This window comes from Ixodes scapularis, unplaced genomic scaffold (assembly GCF_016920785.2).
Source record: "Ixodes scapularis isolate PalLabHiFi unplaced genomic scaffold, ASM1692078v2 PGA_scaffold31__3_contigs__length_180439, whole genome shotgun sequence".
NCBI classification, from domain to species: Eukaryota; Metazoa; Arthropoda; class Arachnida; order Ixodida; family Ixodidae; genus Ixodes; species Ixodes scapularis.
In genome coordinates, this window is record NW_024609859.1 from 167,955 (window position 1) to 173,172 (window position 5,218).

At 46.4% G+C, this 5,218-nt stretch overlaps 1 long non-coding RNA gene across 1 annotated transcript; it reads left to right on the top strand.

Annotated features, from left to right (window-relative positions):
* Positions 1 to 438: 438 nt before the first annotated feature.
* Positions 439 to 3,746, top strand: LOC120838811. Its single transcript, XR_005715181.3, has 3 exons — positions 439 to 863; positions 1,803 to 2,003; positions 2,524 to 3,746. It is a non-coding gene; the product is annotated as an uncharacterized LOC120838811 (long non-coding RNA).
* The last annotated feature ends 1,472 nt before the right edge of the window (positions 3,747 to 5,218 follow it).

The following is a 5,218-nucleotide window of genomic DNA, read 5'->3' on the forward strand; positions in this document are numbered from 1 at the left end:
GTCGGCGGTAGCGGGGGGGAGGGGGGCTGCACGCAGCTTACGGCCGTATTCATAAACGGGCCTCGACTCGACACTCCACCTCGACTCGCTGGAGTGGAGGAAAGCAGCTCGCCTCCACTCGAGGGGCCATCGGGCTTCACAGACGCGCCTCGGCGTTTCCTCGGCTGAGGAGCTCCTCGAGAACACTTCCTCCACTCGAGGAAACTCGAGGAGACGTGAAAGGCGTCTGGTTACGAGGTTGTAGTAAAAAACGAAATTGAAAACAATATTGTGGTGTGAATTATGAACATATTAGTTCATTTTATTTAAAGGGACACATTTTACTAACATTGAATTGGGAGTCTGCAAGATTTCTGCTTCGCAGCGCGCATGTTTTATGCGTTGCGGCAAGTTTTCGGACAAACAGCCACAAGCGTTCTCCAGTCTGGCAACGGTGGCGGCCGCTCCCCAGCTTTTGCGTCGTAGAGGCAGTAGAGGCAGCTGTAGCTCGCTACCGTCGTTCGCCTCTGCGTCTCGCCCGTTCTTCGCCGTCTCACCTCGTCTCACCGCTTATCTGCTTCGCTGTCACCGCCTAGAACGAGCATTTTCACCCTTTCTCTTTCTTCAGAGTCTTACTAAAGTGCCTTGCCCAACAACGATGTCGTTCAACGAAGGTGACAAGAAGGGGCAAGTGGTTCCACGAAGGAGGAAAGCTTCTTCGTCGTTCTACTAACAACTCCCCGAAAGAAGCTAAAATTGACGCGTAGAAGAGTCTGCACTAAGTATAAGCGCCAGCCGCATGTCCGCCCGCGAGTGTTGGGACAACGGTAAACCCAAGTGGAAGAAAACAGACTCCGAGAAGAATCGGGGCATCCACGCAACAGGTGAGTAAGCAATTTTTATATTTGGGCAGAATAACGCAACGGGTTCGCAAAATCACATGACAGGACGTGTGTACTAAATAACCCTGGAAGGGACTTTGCTGTGGCCACCTGCAACTAGTCAAGCACGTTACTGTCGAGGCCGTAGGTGGGCAGTGACGGTGAATTGGCGCTATCTTTGGTGATTCTTGTGCCGACTTCGACAACTTACTTTGCGTGTTGTGCTATATCTAAGCGAAAATTACGCTGCGAATATTCTGGTTGCGCCACACTACCTTAGCCTCCGGCCCCTTGCTTGAGATTAGAGAGGCAACCTGGACGTATAAAAAAAAAAAAAAACGCGACGCACGAAATTGACATTAGTGCACGTAAAAGTTACGCTAAGTAGGAGTTTCCACTATGTCAATTGGACCTAGCACCTCATCTCCTTGTGTGCTAATCTTTTGAAGAAAAAAAAAAATCTTGTGCAGGTTTAATTGACTACCAGCTCTCATTTCTCAATTGTAACCTCCTAAGAAATGCCATTATGTGAACATGAGACGTGCTGGAGTCCAGTTGTTGACAGATGCCTTTTTTCAGGTGTCCATGTTAGTGTGCAACCATTGTCATTTATTTGCTAGGTTAATCAGCGCATTGTACTGGCATGATTAAGCTGGCACAAATTTAATATGGGTAGAAGTATACATTATTGATTTGAAAAGTTGTGTCTACAATATGAATGTTGTCGATAATCACATTAAGCTACTCCAGTATTTTCCATGCATATCAAGAAACAGCACAGGTATGACATCACTTATTTCGCATTTATTTTTGCAGTTAAGTGTCGAACAACAAATCGTACCGCATAAGTTGTAGTATGATTTGTTTTTCTTTCTGCGTTGTGCTCTGTACATCTCAACTCATGGATGCTCTCACAGGATATTCTTTGGCCTTTCATTGCAGGAGGGGGCACTGGTATCGCACCTGCTGAACAATGGGCCCGTCCCTCCATCTTGTGGGGGCACTGGTGTCCCACATGGCGATGCGGCTGCCAAGCCCATACAACAGCGGCAGCGCCCGCGCTGGTTGGCCGGTGCTCTCAATGCTGCCAGCCGCCATTCCCGAAGCCACAGTGAACGAGCATGACGACTGGCATGATGCCTGGTAAAAGTTTTCGATTGCATTTGCTACATACCCATGGAGGTTGGTTGCTACTTGATCACACAGCTTCCAATGTTTATTTATAAAAAAATCTGTCTATGCTCTTCCGTTTATTATTTCGATTTTGGCATACTGTCTCGTAGGAACGCTAAAAACTGTGACAATGAGCCACATTTTCATGAATGCGACTTGTTAGGGGTGCCACGTAGGAACACGGTAAATTCCTTGGGTCTGGATAATGACATGTTTATTGACGAATACACCACACTTGTGCCTGAGGGCCCACAAGGTCCGAGATAACAGCGCTGTTTCTTTTGAGGGTATCACCATTTGGAGTCTGCCCTGCCGCTACTGACAGTATCACGGAAAGGAAAGGGTCAGAACAAGGAAGGAAAACTTTCATGTTTACCAACGGTTGGCATTTAACATTTCTGTAATGGGGTTGTTGTAACAGTTTCTACCAGTTCTCCGGTGTCTTCACCGTGCCTGTAACACTCCGCGTCAATGTGTTGTGCTTGCCTAGATTCACCTGCCCCACCGCTGCTGGACTAGGGTGGCATCATGGAGGTTGCGGTTGCTGTGCCACCAACCAAGCCCCCGCCTCCTCTACCTCCTCAGCCGCCACGTGTGGTTGTCCGAGTGAAGACAACTAAAGGCCGCACCAACTGGAGGAGCTGCACCTGCTGCAGCTGGAGCTACGTCAGTGTCAGGTTGCCTATTAACAGACGCAGGCTCAGGTTTTTCATCAGCAGCAGCGTAACAAGCTGGTTCGAGCTTGAGCTGCTTCAGCTCAACAAACTAATCACGCTGCAACAACTGCTTGGTCTTGGGGCCCAGCCACAACAGTAGGCTGATTTATTCAATTTGTTTCATCTTCCTCTTTAGTAATTACCATTCTCTTTTGTGTTTAAGAATGCTTTTTTAAAGTCTGTAACTTGCTTCATTTCATCCCTGACCTGAAGTTGTTACAAGTTTTGACTGTATCTCGTTCGTTAAAGCCTAGCATTTTTTTTAACTTGTTTCTCGATTCGCTATTTGTAGTGAACATTTTATGCAAAAGGGCAGTTACGTCAGCTTTAAATCTATTCTTTTGAAACTTAAAAAGTAACAAAGTATTTTTTTTTCTTACTAATTACATTGTTTGTATGTTTAGGCAACGGGAAGTTAGTCAGCCCCAGTGAGCAACTTATCTCCACTGTAGACGAGATATTCAGCCAGTGTCGTACCACAGCTATCCTGGGGTCTTTAACTTCAATCTCAGTTGTGATACACAACCGCATGCTGTTATAATGTTCATCCACATCGATACAGGCGGAGGCAGAGATTGAACTCAAGATTCCTATGTTCAGCTGTGCGAGCTTTCACTCCACGTGCCCCAAGCTGTGATCCGTTAATGCAGTTGACCACCAATCCCCTTGATGGATATTAGGAATCTGTTTGAATGTACAGCCAGGTGTTTCCTAAACATTGCCACTATTATTTATGTAATGTCTCTTTTATTAGTGTGTAGTCCATGTGCAGCCTCGCTCATTAAATGCTGTTGTCACAGAGTTTTGCCATGGTTTTCATTGAGTTAAGACGTCTCATTTCCTGTCCAGGGGTTTGTGCCTCGCAATCCTCTATGAACTTGCACCGCCTACCAGAGTAAAGTCGACACTACATTGACGAGGCTTGCCCACTGCCTTTTCATTGCGGAGGTGGCGCCGTGTCCCAGAGCTTTTGGTTGCTTGTCCAAAGATCCCCAGGTGGTCGAAATTAATCCTCAGTTCTCTGCTGGGGCGTGCCAGATGCCTGCCGTTAGTTTGGCACGTAAAACCCCCAAATCTGACCTCACTGCCTTTTCACTGCACACTACTACAGTGCCGACGTAGCAATTGGACCAAAGTTTGCAGCTGGCCACACAGTGATACAGTAATTGAGCAGCGGTTCCAGCTAAACCCTGGTACGGTGCTCACCTCATTCATGCTCGCATTCAGTAATACGTAGTGTGATGCCAGCAGTTTGAGTGCATGGGCTCCGCATGCTTGTGCAAGTAACTGTTAGGTAGGACACCCTTGACTGCCTAACATCCGAAGGTGTCCTCACAAGGAATTCCTGCGCTATTGTAATATTTATTCTAACCGAAAACTTTTCATGTGGGGTCACAGCTGCAAGACATCATTTCAGACATTCTCATGTATAAGTTTATTTCGAACAAATGTGCACTGAACAACTCGCTGAAAAGACTCGAGTCTGAACACGGCAAAATTTTGAGTTATTTTAATGTAATTACCTGAAGCTTCTCACTTTCTTTGTATCCTGCTACCCCCCTGCTTTGTGTGATGACAAATATTGAATTGTTCTCGAGCAAAATGTTTCCACAACAAAGAGGGCAAGTTGGTCTTGCTTTTTTCGGAAGATTGGTAAAACAGCAACCACCAGCATAGTTTCAAACACTGTCGTCCAGCGGGAACGTGAGTAGAACAAAGACATTGCAACAATCTGTGGTGACCAACTAGCTGAGAAACCGGCGAATTTGTTTCGGTTCAAATTAGAAAGTGTGTGGCCATAGTATAAGGTTGATTTGTTTCTGGCGCGATTGCATTTTGAGCTTTAACATGGCCAGTGACTTGATTCTTCAGTGACCTAAGCTAAAAAGGACATGCTCTGCATTCAGTTCCTACTGGAAACACCACACAAGGAGTTGAGCCTGCACCCATGCCCCGTTGAATGTGTCCACAGGGTCTGGAGTCGATGGGAGATGAGATTGCCTTCAGCATCGTCAGTGGGGGGTGGGACTGGTAGAGCGGGAAGTGGCTCGTTCTGCAGGTGGGCCAAGTTTTGCAGTGCAAGTTCACCAGTGATCATCACAGCTGACCATTCAGGCTTGTGCTGCATCGAGTTCCTAGTCCAGAAGTGGGCCTTTTGGTACCTACATAAGACAAAAAGGAAGAAAAATACAGCACAATTATTGTTTGAATAGAAAATGTGGGACTGGTTTGTGGAGTAGTGTATGTCCTATTAATGCTCAGACTACTGTTTTCGATAGAAAGTGCTGTGTATGATAACACTCTTCTTCAGATGTACACACAGCTTTTTGTCAAGAGTGGATAATGACCCTTCGCGCACATCTTAAGCTTCAGAAAGTCTCTTTTAGATGGCTGCAGGCATCAGTCCGGTTCGGGTGGTATGCTGTACGATATGGACTTTGGTACTAGTTGTATTTTCAGTACACTCTG